Source organism: Equus przewalskii, chromosome 6 (genome assembly GCF_037783145.1).
Source record: "Equus przewalskii isolate Varuska chromosome 6, EquPr2, whole genome shotgun sequence".
NCBI lineage: Eukaryota > Metazoa > Chordata > Mammalia > Perissodactyla > Equidae > Equus > Equus przewalskii.
The window spans coordinates 9350668-9372111 of NC_091836.1; positions in this window are offsets into that span (position 1 = coordinate 9350668).

Here is a 21444-nt window from a genome sequence, read left to right on the forward strand (position 1 = left end):
ATGTCATTCAAGAGTACATTCACTGCTAAATTTTTAGAGTAAACGGTAATTCATTTTGAGTGATGGTTACCTTGAAAGGCAGTGTGTCTCAGAGATCCGAATTTGGGAATGAAAGGAAATGTCTCAGGTGGCCTGGGGAATAGAATTGTTCTTGACATAGAAATGTCAAGTTGTCTAGGAAGCACATGCTGAGGCATGAACGCTTTTCCAGGAAAAATGCATGTCCATTATTAAGGATCTGTAATGCCATCAGTTTGGGGAGATGAGAGGAAGGCATCGAAGAGTCTCCGGCCATGTCTGCATGGTATGAACTGGACACCTCGTGATGCCTGTTTAGTCGATCATGCTGTTGTTCTCTCTGATAGTTAATAAAACCTTTTGAATGTTTAAAAATTGATGTAACAACATGACTGTCAGTGAAAAGAAGCATCCTTCTGACAGAACTCAATGTTGAATTCTGTATATGTCTGAGGATTTTTTGAGAAAAAATTTTTTGAAGAACTTGGCCATGGTTTTAATATAAAATAGAATAAAAATAAGAGTAAAAAGGACTGATATGTTTTAATAGACTTAAGAGTTATCAAAACAAACTAAAAAGCTGTAACTGTGAAGGAGACAGGACAATATTGAAAATAAAAATGATAGGGCACACATGTACAGTGATGGATGGTAATTAGTCCTTGGTCAGTGAACATGATGTAGTTTACACAGAAATCAAAATATGATGTACACCTGAAATCTATACAATGTTATAAACCAATGCTACTTGAATATAAATAACTATGATTCATATTTTAAAAATAAAAGAAAAATGATGAGATGCTTTTGGATACATTTTTCAGAACTAGAAATTTAAAAAATTTGGGAAGAATATTATCAAATAAGGATTGGGAAATCACCATTAGGGTAAGCAAGATATGTATTTTCTGGCATTAGTGTTTTAGATTATTGTATAAGTGTGGCTCCACTAAACAAGAGGAAAAAAAAGACTTAATCTGATAAATTTGTTTACAAGAATAAGGACACAGTCGAGAGGCAACTAGCTTAAGGGGAAGAGATTTAAATATCATCTATAGAGTGCTCTGTATCTGTATATATGATGGGGACAGTTTGGGGTCTATGTGGAGAAGGTTACATTTTAATGTCAGTTCTTTAGAAATCAGAAAAATCTGTAAAGCAACCTTTAAATTCTACCTCCCTATGACAAAAATAGGTCCAGAATGCTCTGATGGTTTTTGAATAGAAGAGAAATTGACAGCAGAGAATAAGAAATGCATTCTTCTATTAATCAGAAGCAGTAAAACAAAGGCATTAGTAGCATGGAATCTGAAGGCAGACTGTTTGGATTCAAAGTCCCACTTTACCACTTACTAGCACAGGGATTTGGGGTAATATACATAATTTCTCATATTTTTCTCACTGATAAATTTGGGGCTGACCATATCCCCTATTTCATAGGCTTATTATACTTTTAAATGAAACCAAATATATGAAGCACTGACAACAGTAATTGGCTCATAATGATTGTTGCATGTTTGATTTTAGTACCTTCATCATTAATTAAGAAAAATATGTTAGTTACTTCCTATGGTGAGTGGTACATGAAAGTAAGGGGCAGAGTGGATTATAAAAGTTGATAATTTAAAAGGAAAAGAAGAAAGCAGTAGGTAAAGAATCAATCCAGTAGTATGTAAAGTACTCCAGAATGAGGAAATTAAATAGATCATTCAGAGGCTCAGAGATTTTCAGAAGAAACCAAACTCTCACACAGCAAACACCTGGAGAAAACAGTACAATGTCCCGCCCGAAGCGTGAAAGAAAAATTCTGATAAAAGAAGGCTTTGAAGAGCGGGTGAGGGTGTGGACATAAAGACAACTCATTGATAGTGACTGAGTATGACATAGAAAAATACTTTGCAGATCATTTGACCATGATTATGCTTAAAAAAAAAAAAAGACCTGAAAAAATATCGTAAAGCAGAAAGAAATCCATAAAAAAATTCACAATCTGACAAGAAAGGTAATGCTCTGTAGAGTACAAATACAGTTTAACGTTGCACGAAAGAGTTAAAGTGACAAAATAATACCCTAGAGTTGAGAAGCATTGCCCTTCAAATCAAGCCAAACTAAATATGTATCCTGCATATCAACTGAAGAACGTCACTTCACCTGTAACGGGCCTCGATTTCCTCCCCTATAAAATAAGGATAGGATACCTACTTCAGGATAGTGTCATAAATATTAAATAATGATAATAAATATAAAGTACCTCACAATAGTCAGGAAAACAGTAAGAATACAAAGTACAGTAGGTAAGATTATTAAATCTTTAATGGACTTTCAGAGCACAGAATAATAAGACGAAAGAAGAGACTAGAAAAACAATAAAAATGTGACTAAGTTGAGTTTATAAAATATTAATAACATTTATATTTAGAGATTTTATCTGCTGATCAAAAATAGAATCTAAGTATGTTAATGTACTTTATAATTAAAAACCCATGAGGATCAAATAACATACCATATCTGAAAACACTTAAAAATTATAAAGTGCTAATTAAATACGTTGGATAAATAGGTACTAAATTCTCATTAAGTTAAAGGACCAGGGCAATTAACAGATGAAAGAACAGCTGTAGTTGAAAATAATACAACTTTGAAGATAAGCCTTAAAAATATAAATTGCTGTATAATGAAGAGCAGCCCAAAAGAAAGGGAGAAGGAAATGCTATTTCTAAGGGATTTGGGTGACATTTTTGGAGGTATTTTAATAATTTATTGAAAGTTTTGGGAATGTAAGTGTGCCTTGTCTTTGAGAAGTTTTGACATATGCATATACTCATGTAATCATCATCATAGTCAGAATAATGAATATTTTCCTTACTCCAAACATTTTTTTGTGTCCATTTGTATCTCCCCTTTTTCCTCTCTTCCCCAACACTCCTAAATTTCTCACAAAACAACTGATCCGAATTCTGTCACTATAGATTACTTTGAATTTTCTAGAAATGAAATTTTCTAGAAATTTCTATCATGTACTCATTTGTTCCTTGATTAGCTTCTTTCATTCAGTGTAATTATTTTGAGATTCCTTCATGCTGAGCATGTATCATTAGTTCCTTCCTTTTATTGTTGAGCAGTATTCAATTGTATAGATATACCATCAAATGTTTATCCATTTTTCCATTAATGGTCATTTGCATGTTTTCCATTTAGGGCTATTACAAATAAAGTTTCTATGCATATTCATGCACAAATTGTTGTATGGACATATGCATTTATTTCTTTGGGGTGTATACCTAGGACTTAAATGACTGGATCGTATGATAGCTGTGTGTTTAACTTTAAAAAAAAGGGCACTATGTTTTCTAAAGGGGTTGTGATATTTATATTTCACCAGAAATATGTCAGAGTCCTAGCTTCTCCACATCCTCACCAATGCTTGGTATGATTACTCTTTTTAAATTTAGCCATTCTAATATTTGGTCGTGGTATCTCAATGGTCCACAATGTATGTGTGTTTTGCTGCTGCTAAAATTGTTGAGACATCATTTAGAGACCATATGATACACTAATTTTAAGTATACACATCAATAAATTTTAACAAATTTACAAAGTTGTGCAACCATCGTCATAATCCATTTTTAGAGCATTTTTATAATGCCCCCAAAATTCTTTGTGCACTTTTGCAGTCATTCCCTGTTACCACCTCCTGCCCTAGACAAATGATAATCCAGTTTCTGTCTTTCTAGATTTGCCTTTTATGGACACTTCGTATAAATGGAATGTACAACATGCGATCTTTTGGGTCTTTTGGATCTGACTATTTTCAGTTAACATAATATTTTTGAATTGCAGCATGCCATTAATACTTCATTCATTTTTATTACTTACTAGTATTCCATCACATGGATATATGACTTTTTGTTGATCTCTTCATCAGTTGATGAACATTTGAGCTGTTTCCAGTTTGGTGTTGGTGCTGATTGTTATATTGTTTTTGTTATTTGTTTACTGAATTCCATGAACTACTTCTGTAAGGTCTGTATTCTTGTTGTATATGGTCACTGAAGTCTCTGTTTGATTAGCTTAGTGACCATCTGATGAATGGACAGAGATTTCTTAAACATCCTGAAGCCATAAGTCTCCCACCCTTCGCTCTAGGGCTCTGTGTGTTTTTGGGAACATGACTTAAATGATCAAACAGTTTATAACTCTCTCTTAGCCTTCACTGAGTGCTTGCGCAGGGCTTCAAGGTCAGATAGAAGTGAGAATTTGAAGCCCTCTCACATATTCCTGTGCATATCATTTGGATAAATTTTTTGGTCTCCCTCTTCTTTTTTCTAGTTGACATCACAATCCCAGGTAGCTACGATATAGCTACAAGGTAGCTACAATTAGCTACAATGTTAAACAGTTGGCACTGAGTATCTCCAAAATCCATTGGGGATAGGGCTTTCATCACTGAGCAAGCTCTGAGTCAGGTCCAAGGAGAGAAGCACTGAGTATAGAGATTTTCCACGCAGCTGTCAGACAAGTCAAATTTTGACAGTTCTCTAGGATAGGGCCTTCTGGGGAGCTCCAAACCCACTGTGTTTCCTCCAGTGGGTGTTGGTTGCTTATTTTCATAGCTACCATGTTTCCAAGGCTGCTAGTTTTCAAAGTTACTGTGTGGGGATAAAGATAAGGATATGGAATAAGGTTAAAATGCCAATGAACTCATGGTTCATCCTAAGATTCCACCATTTTCTTAAATAAATGCTTCACGGATTGCTGCAAGTCTTTGGTTAATTGCCAAAGTTCTAAAAAAAACGATTTTGACAGTTTTCGCCAATTTTCTCATTGCTTTATGAAGGAGTGGATATTTGGAGGTCCCTGTTGTTGTTAGTGCCACCAAGTGGATTCCCGCTCCTAGTGACCCTGTGTACAGCAGAATGGAACCCTGCCAGGTCTTTTTGAACCATTCTCTCACATTCTGGCATTATATCAGACAATGCTCTGCTATTATTCATAGGGTTTTTATGGCCACTTTTTTCAGAAGTGGGTGGCCAGGTGCTTCTGCCTAGTCTGGAAGCTCTACTAAAATCTGTCCACTAGGGGTGACCTTGCTGATATTTGAAATACCCATGGCATAGTTTCAGCATCACTGCAACACTCAGGTGCTACAGAGTGACAACCCACAGATGGGTGGTGTGCTTTCCCTGACCAGGAAAAGAACCTGGGCCTCAGTGGTGAGAGCAGCCAAATGTTAACCACTTGACCACTAGGGCTGGCTTTGGAGGTTTTTCCTCCATCATTATGGAATTTTCTCATTTTCTCATACGGCAAATTTGTATTTAACTATTTAAGAAACCATCAAATTGTTCTTAAATAGTCAATTTATATTCCTATTAGCAACACAGGATTGCTTAATATAGTTTTAATTTGCCTCTCCCTAATGACTCACGCTGTTGATCATGTTCACATGTTTATTTGCCATCCCCATATCTTCTTTTATACAATTTCTGCTAAAATATTTTGGTCTTTTCTTTTTAAGTTGGGTTTTTTGTTCCTATTATTTAGTTTTAAGAGTACTTGTAACATACGTTTTTTATATAATCTGTATCTTCCTTTAAATGGTGTTATAATGCTAATAGGCTGTGTAAGGACCACCTTATAACAGTGCATTACCTATTCCTCTCTCACTTCTGGTTCTATTGTTCTCATACATTTCATTTTTAATATTCTATAAACAAAAAACTACTATCTTTGATATCAAGTTAATTATCTTTTAAAGCATTAAGAAAAAGATAAAAATGTTTTTATTTTCCTTCATTTTAACACTCTGTGTTTCTTTATTTAGATGCAAGTTTTTGACCTATTATCATATTTCTTCTGCCTGAATAACTTCCTTTAATATTTCTTTTAGAGTGTGTCTGCAAGCAATGAATCTCCTCAGTTTGTTTTTCTGAGAAATAAATTATTCTCCTTCAATTTAGACTTATTGTTATGGGCACCCAGGAGAATACAAAGTGAATCATACATACATCTTCAGGGAACTTATTGCTTAGCGAGCTAGTAATATATAAGCAAAAGGCTAAACTACAAAATAAATGTGGTTATGACGAAATCCCAGTAAAATTATTTATTTAAGGTCAGAGGCCGTAATACATGACCTAAGAAATGCAAAGCAATAACAAAAACAAAAACTTGAAACAATGATGAACTCATTAGTTTCATCTAGATTGGATATTTACGCATGAATTACATTTGTAGTTATAGAGAAGCTATCCTCAATGAGAAAAAGGCAAAAACACTGCAGAGTCTTCCCCACAAAGAACAGTGAAAGTCTTGCCCTTGGAAAGGAGTTGAGACTTTTAGATGAAGAAAACAATGACAAGACCTTTCTCGATATATGATTTCTAATTGTCCTTTCCTGGGAAAAATGCTTCTAATCTTGAAATTATGCCTCTCTTCTTTTTGGAATACTAAAATGTCTTTTGCAAAATGATCATTAAAGTGGATCTCAGATTTTAGGTTTGCTTCATGCTTTTTTTTCTTCAGCATTCTTACTTTGCCAAATTAAATTGCCAGTTGATGTTTGTCCCAGAAGTGTTTCTGTTGAATGTGTATGTGTGTATGTTTTTTTTAACTGGCTTAAGAAATATAAATGCTTGGAAGATAGGCATTTTAAGTACTCATTTCGGAAACCAATGAGTGTACTTACGCTTTATTGTTATTACTGGTGTAGTTTACATTTCAAAAAACATATGTGAAAACCACAAATATTAAGGAAAATACTTGCAAAGTATTAGACAGAACGAGAAGGGAGAGAGCTGAAATTTTTCTATTTTTTAGCATAGTTGAGTCCAATTCTATAAGCTAAGATCAATCCTCTATCCAATTATATATCCAAGTTATACACAATGGGAATGACCAATAAGAAGAGAAGAAAGCACTGGTAATCTCTTGTGGCTTTTGTGTTAAATTATGTCATAACTTCCTATGCATCCTGCCTAAACAGTGTTGATCATGTCCATGATGCAACTATAACATCAACATTAACAGCTTTCAAATCTGTATCTTCAACTCCAGTGCTCCTTCTAAGTTTCATTACTGTATTTCCAAATGCCCACTGGACAGCTTTAGTGACTATCCGACTTAGTATAAGGTATCTTATACTCAACATAGCTCAAACTCATTAATCTGTTTGCCTCCAAAAAGATACCCCTTTAAAATGTGGTTAAACGGTATCATCAGTCATTTAGCTTCCAGAACAAAAATCCCTGATGCTAGCCACATATTAATTATGGTCAGCCCTCAAATCCAATATGCCACTAAATCCAGGTAAGCATAAATCCTAAATATCTATTCGATTTATTATCTTTGTACAAATCCATTGTTACCATCATAATTCCCATGCTCATCATCCATTTCCTGAACTATTTAAATAGCCTTTTAGTAGATTTCCTTTTCTTCAGTGTCTCTTAACTTTAGTTCATTCACATTCCTACAAAATTTATCTCTGTGAAATAATCATTATTTATTGTGTGACTTTTGGTGTTTCTCCTTTGCCTAGAGCTAAACTTCAAGCTTCTAAGAAAAGTATTTAAGGACATTTAGGATCTGCTTCCAAATTTATTCCAACATTTCCTATTGTGACCCATTCATTTTAGCCGTGCTGTGATTAAGCCCTCATTGTATGTAACTATTCATCACACTACTTAATTTAGGAGATACACTTTCTCATACAAAACATAATAAACTCACTGTCCCTTGGAATCATTTTGAATGCTGTAATTTCATTCAAAACCATCCTTCTCTCCTTCATAATTAGCCACACTTAACAGCTCTTAGTTATACATTAATTTACAGCACTTACCACAATGTGTGGCAAGTATGAATGTGCTTGCATTTTGTTTGTTTGTTTGTTTTACTTTAAACTCTGCAAAGGATAGGTGGAGTTTTTTATTTTATCTTCCCAGCTTGGGCACAATTGCCAACAGGTAAGAGGGACTCAATTCGTGCTTGTTGAATGAGTTAAATAAATGATAATTCTACTTTATAATCTCCATGTTTTACACTGTTATTTAACCATTATTAAAATTTATCATTCAATCAGTCTATGGTATCTGTCAGCAACTGTGCAAAATTCTAGCATATATTATCGCATTGAATGTTCCGCAGCAGCACTAATAGGTCAGATTTTTATATCCATTGTACAACATTTTACTTACTAGGAAAGGGGGATTGAGTGTTTAATCCAAGGTCATACCGCTTCTGATAGCAAAGCCTGTCCTCTTAGCCTCAATACTATTCACTGTCCTCATAAATAATAAATCCCATTATGTTTCCAAGGATCAATTTTTCACATCACTAACTTTGCTTCGGAAAAAAAAATGATCTAGAGGTGAAAGGTTGAATAAGCCATTGAATAACAAACTTAAAATTTATAATCATTGCACTTATTTATTAGAAAAGCAACTTTTGTCATAAATTAGTTAGCATTTTCTATAGATCTTGGATATGGCTCTTAGACTTTTTGAGCCTCAATTATACATTATACATTATCTCACAACAATTCGGAGAATTAAATAAGGTAGTGTAAACTGCAAATATTCATTACATTGGTTTTATTATTATCACATGGGACCTTTTTGTTAAGGGTTTTTATATCAGACAAATATGATTTTGAATTCTATGACTTAGGGAATTAACTTCTTCAAGTTTATTCTCCTCATTTATAAATAAGCATAGTGATAAATAACACTTACCTTGTGAAGTTGTTGTAAGTAATTCACAGTTATTAAAGTTGCAGCACATGTTAATGGATATCAAGTAAATAGTAGAAATATGTGAGCTTCTAAGTTGAATATTATTGCTATAGTGTCATAAACATTATTTTTTATGATTCCCCCTTACCCACATAATCTCAGAATTATTATCAACATAAATCATTCTTTATATACAGGAGAAGTTTCAAGTTTTACAATGGGAAGTCACCAAAAAAATTTTTTATAGGACATGATCAGATTTGTGTCTCTATAGAATCACTCTGGCATGTTCCATATGGTTTGGTATGTGAGAGGAAAGAATAGTGGAAGACCAGGATGGAAGCTATTATAGTTCTCCTAGTAATAATTGACTGTGGTTTGTATTGGAGTGGTCAGAGTGACTATTGTGCTCCCTAGTCCCATCTTTATGTTATCAGAGACATTAACATATTACAAGTCCATCTTCTTGTAGGCTCTAGCCAGGAATATTAGGCAATAAAAATAAAGCCATCCAGATTGGAAAGAAAAAAGTAAAACTATCTTTATCTGCAGATAAAATTATTCTGTATAGAAAATCATAAGGAATCCATTAGGCAACTATTAGAATTAACAAATGCAGGATCAGCAAGGTGGCATGATCTAAGACCAACATACACAAGTCAATTTTATTTCTATCCACTTGAAACGGGCAATCTGAAAATTTAATTATGAAAACAACTACATTTACAATAGCATCAAAAAATAAAATACCTAGGATAAATTTAACAAAAGAAGTGAGGATTTGCATACTGAATATAACAAAACATTGCTGAAAGAAATTAAAGACCTAAATATGGAGAGAGATCATATGTTCATGGATTGGAAGACAGCATTGCTAAATGGCTTTATCATTCAAGGTTCTCCAGAGAAACAGAACCAAAAAGAGATTAAGTGTATATAAAGAGATTTATTATACGGTGTTGCTTCACTCAATTATGGAGCCTGAGATGTCTCAAAATTTGCCCTCTGCAAGCTGGCTATCTAGGAAAGCCAATGGCATAGTTCAAAGGCTTGAGAGGTAGAAAGGCAATGGTGTAAATTCTAGCCTGAGTCTGACGACCTGAGAATCAGAAATGTTGAAGGCAGGAGAAGATTTATGTCCCAACTCAAGCAATTAGGCAGAGAAAAAGAATCCTCCCTTTTTAAACCTTTCTGTTTTATTCAGGCCCCAAGTGGATTGGATGATGCCCATCCACAATGGGGAGGGCAATTCACTTGACTAAGTCTACGGATTAAAATGCTAATCTCTGCCAGAAACACCCTTGCAGACATACTTGGAAATAATACTTAACAAAGTATCTGGGCATCCTGTGGACCAGGCAAGCTGACACAAAAAATTAACTATCACAGTGGCAACACTAACCAAACCGATTTACAGATTCAACGCAATCCCTTTCAAAGTTCTAGCTGCTTCTCTTAAAGAAACTGACAAGCTGATTAAAAAATTCACACGGAATTTTAAGGGACCCTGAACAGCCAAAATAGTCTTCATATAGAACAAAATTGGAGGTGTCACACTTTCCAATTCCAATATTTACTACAAAGCTACAATAATCAAGACATTGTAGTACTGGCATAAGGATAGATACATAGATCAACAGGATTGACTTGAGATCCAGAAATGAAGGGTTAAATGGTTTTGGACAAGTGTGGCCAATAAATTCAATGGAGAAAAATAGTCTATTCAGCAAATAGTCTTGGGGTGACTAAATATCCACAAGTTAAAAAGCAATTTGGATTCCTATCTTACATCATATACAAACATTAACTCAACGTGGATTATAGGCCTAAGTGTAAGAAAAACCTGGTAGAAGACAACATAGGGAGAAATTTGTATGACATTGTATAGACCATTAATTATAATATAAGGCAACAAAAGCAAGGCAACTAAATTAAAAATAGATAAAGTGGACTTCATCAAAATTAAAAATCTCAGGACTGGCTCTGTGGCAGAGTGGTTAGTTTTCGCCGGTTTGAATCCTGGGCATGGACCTACACATTGTTCAGCAAACCATGCTGTGGTGGCATCCCACATGGAAGAACCAGAATGACATACAACTAGGATACACAACTATGTACTGGGGCCTTGGGGAAATAAATAAAATAAAGAGGAAAATTGGAAATATATGTTAGCTCAGGGCCAATCTTCCTAACCAAAAAAAAAAAAAAATACAAAAAAATTAAAAATCTCTGTTTTAAAGGACATTTTTTAATGAAAAGACAACCAAAAGAAAGAAAGAGAATATTTGCAAATAATATATTTTATAAGGGACTTGTAGCTACAATAGATAAAGAACACTTACAATTCATTAGCATTCAAAGAACTCAATTAAAAAATGGGCAAAGGGGAGTGATGTCAACAGCTTGGCAGTGTGAGTCATTCTCTTAGTCTCTCCTCTTTAAGTTACAATCAATAGTACATCCACAGCCCAACAAGGGATCCCCTGCATATCACACCAGGATGCCTGAGAGATCCATACATCTGTATATCTGAAGGTGAGTAGACGGATCTTGTGGAGGCAGAAGAACCAGAGGAACAGTGGTAGTAGTTCCCAAGACTGGAGACTCCAGGAACTGTGGCAGAACCTGCCATTGGAGGCTCCGGGAATTGTGGAAGCACTCATGACCAAGCACCTCCTCCTCCAGCAGTGACAGCAACCCCTGCAACAACAGCTCTCCCAGCAGCAGGGGCTATCCAAGACTCAAGTGACCCTGGCCATGGTAGCAGTGTCTGTGATCTAAGACTCCAGGAACCACGGCACTCCCTGAGAACAGAGGCTTCAGGAACCATGATGGCACCAGTAACCCAGGTCCCACCCCACTTCTATAACTACAGCAGTGGTGCCTGTGACCCTGGTCCACTAGCAGTGGTGGCAATGCCTACAAACCCAGCACTCCAAGTAGTGGCATTGCCAGCATAAGGTAACAGCAGCGGAGGCAGTGCACATAACTCTGGCACTCCAACCACATCAGTGCCAAAGCCACAGGGAACCAGACAGCTGCATCAGTGAAACCCATGACTCTGGTCCCCCCAGCCACAGTGGCCCCTGCAACGCTGACTCCCTGACCCATGGGAGAAGCACTGACACAATTAACAACCATGGATCCAGCAAAGGCACCCATGACACCAGCTCTTGCCCTACTCTCCCTCTTACCCTGCCACAGTGGTGGACCCTGTGACCAAGGTAAGCCTAGAAGCAGCAGAGGCACTCATCATCCTAGCAAATCCAGTTATGATACCTGCAATTGCAGTGACACTGGCAGCAGCAAAGCACAAGTGACCTCTGAGGCACAAGTGGTGACAATGAGGGCACCAATGACAGCTCTGGCAAAGGAAGTGGAAAGTGGAAAGTGCTGACTGTCAAACACAACCAGAGGCAGGTCAGAATCAAAGTAAACAAAGCCTTACCTAAATAAGAAAAGATTTTACTCCTACAAATGTGCTGGCAGAGGAACAATTTATCAAGAACTATGAAAAATTATGATAACATGATATCACAATATAAAATGACAATTCTCAGGGCTGGCCCCACGGCCCAGTGGTTATATTCAGTGTGCTTTGCTTCATCAGCCCAGGTTCATCTATTGGGTACACACCTACACCACTTGGCTGCAATGCTGTGGTGGAGACCCACATACAAAATAGAAAAGATTGACATAGATGTTAGCTCAAGGCAAATCTTCCTCAAAAAGAAAAAGAAAGAAAGAAAGAAAGAAAAGAAAATGACAATTCTCCAGAAACCAAACTTAAAGTCACAAAAGATTATGACCTAACTGATAGAGAATTTGAAACAGCTGTCTTGAAGAAACTCAACAAGGTACAAGAAAACTCAGAAAGACAGTTTTATGAGCTCAGGAATAAAATTAATAAAACAAGGAACACTTTACCAAAGAGAGTGAAACTAAATAAAAACCAAGGAGAAATTCTTTAGCTTAAAACATCAATAAATGAGATAAAGAATAGAGAAAACAGCACTGGAAATAGAGAAGGCCACATGGAAGAGAGAATTAGCAAGCTGGAAGATAGAAACTTGGAAATAATTCAGATGGAAGAGGAGTGAGAACTAACATATTTTAAAAATTAAGAAACTCTAAGAGAAAGTCTAACTCTATTAGAAAAGCAATATAAGGCTAATGGATATCCCAGAAGGAGAACAGAAGGAGAAGGGAACAGAGACCTTATTTAAAGAAATAGTAGCTGAGGACTTTCCAAACTCGGGAAAGGAAGTGGATAATGTCCATGAAGCTAATAGAACACCTAATTATCTCAATGCAAAAAAAAAAAAAACCTTCTCCAAGACACATTATATAAAACTGTCAAAAGTCAATGATAAAGAAAGAATTTTAAAGGCAGCCAGGAAAAAAAAAAGACAGTAACCTACAAAGGAACCCCCATTAGGATATCAGATTTCCAAGCAGAAACTCTATAGAACAGGAGAGAGTGGAATGACATATTCAAGATATTGAAAGAAAAACTGCCAGCCAAGAATATCCAGCAAAATTATCCTTCAGATATGAAATAAAGGCTTTCCCAGACAAATTAAAGCTAATGGAGTTCACCACCACCAGACTTGTCTTACAAGAAATGTTATAAAGAGCTCTTCTTCTACCAGAAACAAAAAGGTAAAAGTACACAAAACTTTGAGTAAGGTGATAGGTAGACAGACAGAACCAGAAAATTGCAAAAGTATTACAGAGTTGGGTGCTAAACACTTAATTATGGCATAAAGATTAAAGGGGGGGGGGCATTCAAAACAATTAAACTTACCTCAGTATGGAAACAAACTCAACAAAAAAATGGGTAATTTGTGACAAAAAAACATGAAAAGGGAGGAGGAAACAGACAGAACTTATATAGGCAAATAAAGATAAGGCACTATCAACAGAAAAAGGACTATTTTGTCTATGAGATCTTTTATAAAAATCTCATAATATCCACAAAGATTTATAGTAGAGACATGAAACATAAAAAATTAGGAAACTTGGAAAAACATAGAAAACTACCAAACTAAAAAAGCATACAGAAATACAAGGGAAAAGAACCAATGGAGATATAGAGCAACCAGAAAACAAAAGATAAAATGTCATTAGTGAGTCCTCATATATCAATAATCACAATAAATGAAAATGGATTGAATTTACCAATCCAAAGGCACAAAGTGTCTGGATGGATAAAAACAAGACCCAAATGTATTCCATCTTCAGGAGAATCATCTCAGCTCTAAAGAAAGACATAGGCACAAGGTGAAAGGGTGGAAGATGATATTCCAAATAAATGATAGCCAAAACAAAGTGGTGTGGCTATGCTTACTTCAGACAAAATAGACTTCACGCCAAAAAAGAAAACAAGAGACAAGGATGGACATTGTATAATGATAAATGGGACAATCTATCAGGAAGATATAACATTTATTAATACGTATGCACTCAAGATAGGAGCACCAAAATATGTAAAGCAACTTTAACAGACCTAAAAGAAGAAATTGGCAGCAATACAATAAAAGTAGGTAATTTTAATAACCCACTTACATCAATGGATAGATCATCCAGATAGAAAGTAAGCGAGGAAACAAGAGCCTTAAATGACACATTAGAGCAGATGGACTTAATAGATATATATAGAACATTCCATGCAAAAATAGCAGAATACTTGTTCTTCTCAAGCACACACAGAATATTCTCAAGGATAGATCATATTTTGAGACACAAAACAAGTCTCAATAAATTTAATAATATTGAAATCATATCAAGTATCTTTTCCAACCACAACAGTAGGAAACTAGAAATAAACTACCAGAAGAAAACTGAAAAACATCACAAACATGTGGAGATTAAACAGCATGCTACTGAGAAACTATTGGAACAACAAATAAATCAAAGAAGAAATAAAAAAATATGTGGAGACAAGTGAAAATGACAATACTACATATCAAAATCTATAGGATGCAGCCAAAGTGGTTCTAAGAGGGAAGTTTATAATAATACAAGCCTACCTCAAGAAACATGAAAAATCTCAAATAAACAGTCTAATAATTCATCTAAAGGAACTATAAAAAGAACATATGAAGCCCAATGTCAGTAAAAGGAAGTAAATAATAAAAAGTTTGAATGAAATAAATAAAATAGAGACTAAAAAGATAATAGAAGAAATCAATGAACACAACAGCTGGTTCTTTGAAAAAATAAAATGGACAAAACTTTAGCTTGACTCACTATGAAAAAAATAGATAAGGCTCAATCAAACAAAATCAAAAACAAAAGAGAAGTTGCAATGAATACCATAGAAATACAAAGGTTCGTGATAGACTAATATAAACAGCTTTATGTCAACCTGTTAGAAAACATAAAAGAAATGGATACATTCTTAGAATCATACAACCTTCTAAGACTGAACTATGAAGAAATAGAAAATCACTAATTAGTAGACTAACAGACCAATCAATAGTAAGAAAATTGAAACAGTAATCAAAACCTTCCGAAAAACAAAATTTCAGGACCAGACGGCTTTTCTAGTGAATTCTGACAAACATTCAAAGGATATTTAATAGCTATCCTTCTCAAACTATTTCAAAAAATTCAAGAGGAGGGAATACTTCTTAACTCATTTTCTGAGGCCAACATTACCCTGATACCAAAACAAATCAAGGACAACACAAAATAAGAAAATTATAGGCCGATATCTCTGATGAACATAGATGCAAAAATTCTCAACAAAATATTAGCAAACCAAATACAGCAATACATTAAAAGGACCATACACCATAATCAAGTGGGATTTATTCCAGTGATGCAAGGAAGGTTTGACATCCACAAACAAATCAATGCGATACAACACATTAACAAATTAAAGGGTAAAAATCCTCTCAACAGACGCAGAAAAAGCATTGGACAAGATTCAACATCCATTTATGAATAAAATCTCTCAATAAAATTGGTTTAGAAAGAAAGTACCTCAACCTAATAAAGGTCATATATGACAAACCCACAGGTAAAATTATATTCAATGGTGAAAATTGAAAACTTCTCCTCTAAGATCAGGAGCAAGACAAGAATGCCTACTCTCACCACTTTTATTCAACATAATATTGGAAGTTCTATCCAGAACAATTAGGTAAGAAAAATAATTAAAATTCATCCAAATTTCGAGAGAAGTAAAGCTGTCACTATGCAGATGGAATGGTTTTATATATAGAAAACCCTAAAGACTCCACCAAAAACTATTAGAAATAATAAATGAATATTGTAAAGTTGCAGGGCACAAAAATCAGCATACAAAAATCCACTGCATTTCTATACACTAACTATGAGAAAGATAAATTATGAAGCAACTCCATTTACAATCTACAGTTACAACAAAAATAATAAGATACCTAGATTTAAGTTTAACCAAGGAGGTGAATGATATGAACAGTAAAACATGTAAGACATTACTGAAAGAAATTGAAAAAGACGCAAAGAAATAAAAAGATATCTCATGCTCATGGTCTGGAAGAATTAACATTGCTAAAATATCCATATTATCTAAAACAGTGTACATATTCAATGCAATCCCTATCAAAATTCCAACAGCATTTTTCACAGAAATAGAACAACAAATTCTAAAATTTGTATGGAACCATAAACTACCCCGAATAGTCAAAATACTCTTGTGGGGGAAAGTACAAAGCCAGAAGTATCACACTCCCTAAATTAAAACTATGCTACAAAGTTATAGTAACCCAAACAGTATGGTACTGGTATAAAAACAGGTACAGAAAGAGATATACAAATCTATGGAACAGAATTGAGAGCCCAGAAATAAATGCACGTATATCTGAACAACTAATTTATGACAAAGCAGCCCAGAACATATAACGGAGAAAGAAAAGTCTCTTCAATAAACGATTTGGGGGAAATTGCACAGTCACATTCAAAAGAATGAAACTAGACCACTATCCTACATCATACACAAAAATTAACTCATAATGGATTAACAACTTAAGTGTAAGACCTGGAACCATAAAACTCCTAGAAGAACACATAGGCAATATTTTCTTTGACATTGGTCTTAGCAATACTTTTTTTGATATGTTTCCTTAGGCAAGGTAAAAAAAAAAGCAAAAATGGGACGACCTCAAACTAAAAAGCTTCTGCACAGCAAAGAAAACCATAAGGAAAATGAAAAGACATCCCACCAAATGGGAGAAGATATTTGCAAATCATATATCTGATAAGGGGTTAATATCCAAAATACTCAAAGAACTCATACAACTCAACAACAACAAAAAGACAAAACCATCCAATTAAAACATGGTCAGAGAATCTGAATCAACATTTTTTCAAAGAAGATATACAGAGGGCCAAAAGGCACAGGAAAAAATGTTCAACATCACTGTTTACTAGGGAAATACAAATCAAAATCACAATGAGATATTACTTCAAGACCATTAGAATAGCTATTATCAAAAAGACAAGAAATAAGTCTTGGAGAGGATGTGGAGAAAAGGCAACCTTTGTGCACTGTTGGTGGGAATGTGACTTGGTGCAGCCACTGTAAAAAGCAGTATGGATATTACTAAAAAAATTAACAATAGAATTACCATATGATCCAGCTTTTCCACTTCTATTTAAAAAATACAAAAACACCAATTCAAAAAGATATGAGCACCCTTATGTTCATTACAGCACTATTTACAATAGCCAAGATATAGAAACAATCTAAGTGCTCATCAACAAATGGATAAAGAAGATATGGTGTACAGTCATGCTTCACTTAACGACAGGGATACAGTCTGAAAAATGCATCATCAGGTGATTTCATCACTGTGTGAACATCATAGAGTATACTAAAGGTGAACAAAATTTGCCACCTCATAATGTACCTCTTTAACATGAAGATTACTTTAGAGTGATTATTTTTAAGAAACAAAAGACTCAAAAACTTTTCTTGTTATCTCCCCCTTAATTGCCTAAAAGAATTAAGATAAAATAGTTGTCTCAGGAAGTAAGCTATCACCTTAGCATAGCATGAAGTAGGTAGTAGACAGGGAAGAACCTGGAAAAGCCTGTTCGTTGGCCTCTCCTCTGTGTTCTTCTGTTTCTGTGTGGCCAAACACTTGTTTTCCAAATGTGTGTTCCTTTTCACCTACCTATGAATTGCCTTCCTTTCCTTTGATCTCTCTGACTCTCCCCACCCTCAACATCATCTTTTGTCTTTAGCTGAGGATGGTTTTTAAGGTGAGGGCTTCAGCCGTTTTGGCAATTCACTGGGTTTTCCTCCCATGTACACGTTATTAAACTTTTGTTTGTTTTTCTCCTATTAATCTGTGTCATGTCAATTTAATTTTTAGGCTAACCAGAAGAACCCAGAAGTGTAGAGGAAAACTTTTTCCTCCTCTATGGTACTTTCACAAACCTAGATGTTGTAGCCTACTACACACCTAAGCTATATGGTACTAATCTTGCGGAACCACCATTACATATGTGGTCCCTTGTTGACCAAAACATCCTTATGTGGTGCACGACTGTATACAGACAATGGAATTCTACTCAGTTATAAAAAAAGATAAAATCTTGCCATTTGCAACAACATGGAGGAAACTTGAGTGTATTATGCTAAGTGAAAAAAATCAGACAAAGACAAATATGTGAGTGTGATTTCACTCACATATGGAATATAAAAACCAAACCAAACCAAACTAAAAACAAATTCATAGAAGCAGATAACAAATTGGCACTTATCAGAAGGGAAGGGAGGTGGGGAAGGGTGAAATGGATAAAGGGGGTCAATTGTATGGTGATAGATGGAAACTAGACTTTTGTGGGTGAGCACAACTGTAGCATTTACAGATTTCATATTATAAGATTGAAAACTTGAAACACATGTTATAAACTAACATTATCTCAATAAAAAATAAATTAAATTAAATTAAAAATAGGCAAAGGATACAAATGGATACTTCTGCAAATAAGATATACAAATGGCCAGTAAGCTGATGAAAATATGCTCAGCTTCATTAGTAAATAGGAAAATACAAATCAAAACCATAATGAGACACCTCTCATACCTCCTAGAATGGCTACAATTAAAGATAGACTTTAACTGCTATTTATGGGGATGTGCAAAATTTGGAACACTCATGCATTGCTGGTAGGGATGGAAAAAGGTACAGACATTTTAGAAAACAGGTTGAGACTTTCTCAAAATATTAAACATAGAGTTAACATATATACAACCCAGGAATTCTACTCCTAGGTGTATACTCACAAGAAAAAATGCCAAATGTCTATGCAAAAACTTGTACACAAATGTTCACAGCAAGATTATTCACAATAACAAAAAGGTGAAAACAAACCAAATGTCCCTCAATTGATGATTAGATAAACAGAATATGGTATATTCATATGGTACAGTCATAAAAAATAATGAAGTACCGATATATGATACAACATGGATAAATCTCGAAAATGCAATGCTAAGTGAAAAAAGCTAGTCACAATGTATCACATATTTTATGCCTTCATTTATATGAAAGGTCCAGAATAGGCACATCTGCCAAGACATAAAGTAGATTGGCTTTGACTTTTGGCGTAGTAAGTGGAGAGGGAGTGTTATAAGGCCTCTGTCTGAGGTGATAACAATTTTCTAAAAGTATATTGTTGTTATAGTTACACAACTTTGAATGTACTAAAAACCTTTTTACTATACGTTTTAAACAGAATTATATGGTATTTGGATTATATTTCAATAAATCTGTTTTAAAAACACAACAGAAGACGTTTAATATTTCTCATAAAACATTAGTAGTTTGTGGCTTCTTGTAGGCATTATTTCCAAATACTGAGATTAAATATTTATAGCAATATCTGTATAATTAAATTGCCAATATTAGTCAAAGATTGTATCAGAAATATTTTATTGGTATTTTTGGGAGAATGAATGGCAAAGAAGAGAGTTCAAATATCACTTTGCAGTGACACTACATCTTAATGCATTTAGAAGCTAGCCAGTGATGTGGCAGACCAAGTCACTGAAAAAAATAAAATTAGCGAAGGATTTTTCATTGCCACTGAGTAACGCACAGATATTGTCTCCTTGGAAACGTTGTTTTTTCAGTTGCAATTTTGACCAATGCAACTAGTCTGAATTATATATATACGACTTTACATTGTCTGCATGTATTAAAGGGCATAAAAAGGTGTACATGAAAAAGTGACACAATATACGAAAATAGTATATTATTAAATAAAAGGAAATAAAAATCGAGTCATAAATATAAGGGCTAGGAATGCCCTAAGTTTCTTTGCCGATGTAGTAACCTAAACATTGAGAACAAGGGTGTAAAACTTTGATAGCAATTTGACATTGCTGTGGCATCCTGAGTATAGACCAAGTTAGATTTTTTCTGAAATTATGTGGTGAGGAGCATGTGTCAATAGCCACTTATTAGTCAATCACGGTAAGACCACTATGCAACGTTTAATACTTTAACATTAGTTTATCAATAGTAGTCTCGATAACGGTAAAATCTCCTTGGAGTTTAGGGTTTTTTCATCTGAATATGTCCTGATAGTGCAGCTGCCTGAATCCAAATCAACGCACGGCTTTTCTCAGGAAGTCTTGCTCCTCCCTCCAGGACCTTTCTCCTCCCCTCCAAAAAAAGAAGCAACAGAACAGTGTTTAGTAACTTAGTCAAACTTGTAGCTTATTTTAAACTAATATGTTGTGATTTTTCTTTTATTATGCGAAAGCTAATCATATACACTTGTAGAGGTGTGTGTAGTGTTACAGAGTTTGTTTAGGAGATAATTTATGCTGAGAATCTTGAACTACAAAAAGAACCCATTGTTTTTATGCAAGATAAGAAACCATACTGTTCTTAATACTTTAATGATATGAATTCAACATTCAGATTTGCTTCATTGTCTATCTTTTGCACTTTTAATGATTCTAATACTTTTATGAAAGTAACGGATACAACCTATTTTTTTTAATGGCACATAAGATCTAGAGACAAAAACAAAAGTTAGAAAAACAGAATTTCTCTAGATTATTATGTGCTCCTTAACTTTTAGCAATAATGTATTATCAAAGAGGGGGTTGATGGTCATGAAAGTTATCAATGAACACCTTACAAATTTGGTAATATGTTTTGAATTTTGTTTCCCATTAAAATAACATTTATAGAAATTTTAATTTTTCTATGCATTAAAAGAAAATATACAGAAAATTTATGTATCCAAGATCCATTTCTTTTATTGAAAAGGTATACATTTAAATTTAATTTACAAATTAAATAGTTGTATTTGGCTGTTGACAAAAGTTTGAATACTAATTTTGACAATACAGCATTAATTTCTTCATTGTAAATAAATTATATTCAATCTATTTTTCCAATCCCATCAACATACATGTGTGAGAATTATTTCTCCTCATTGAATGTTATTAAAATAAAGCATAGAAAGTTTAGATATACATTGTCTCCTGTGAATACCATTGTCATCAGTCTATCCAAGATTAGATAAGTCAATGAACAAGAAGTAAGCTTATTTATTCCACTAAACTACTTTAAATGTTGACACACAAAGTGTTTGTTCAAAGTGGGTACATCCATTTAATATGAGGAATCATTATTTGTTATAATTTTTAATTATAATGGCAGAAAGATGAAAC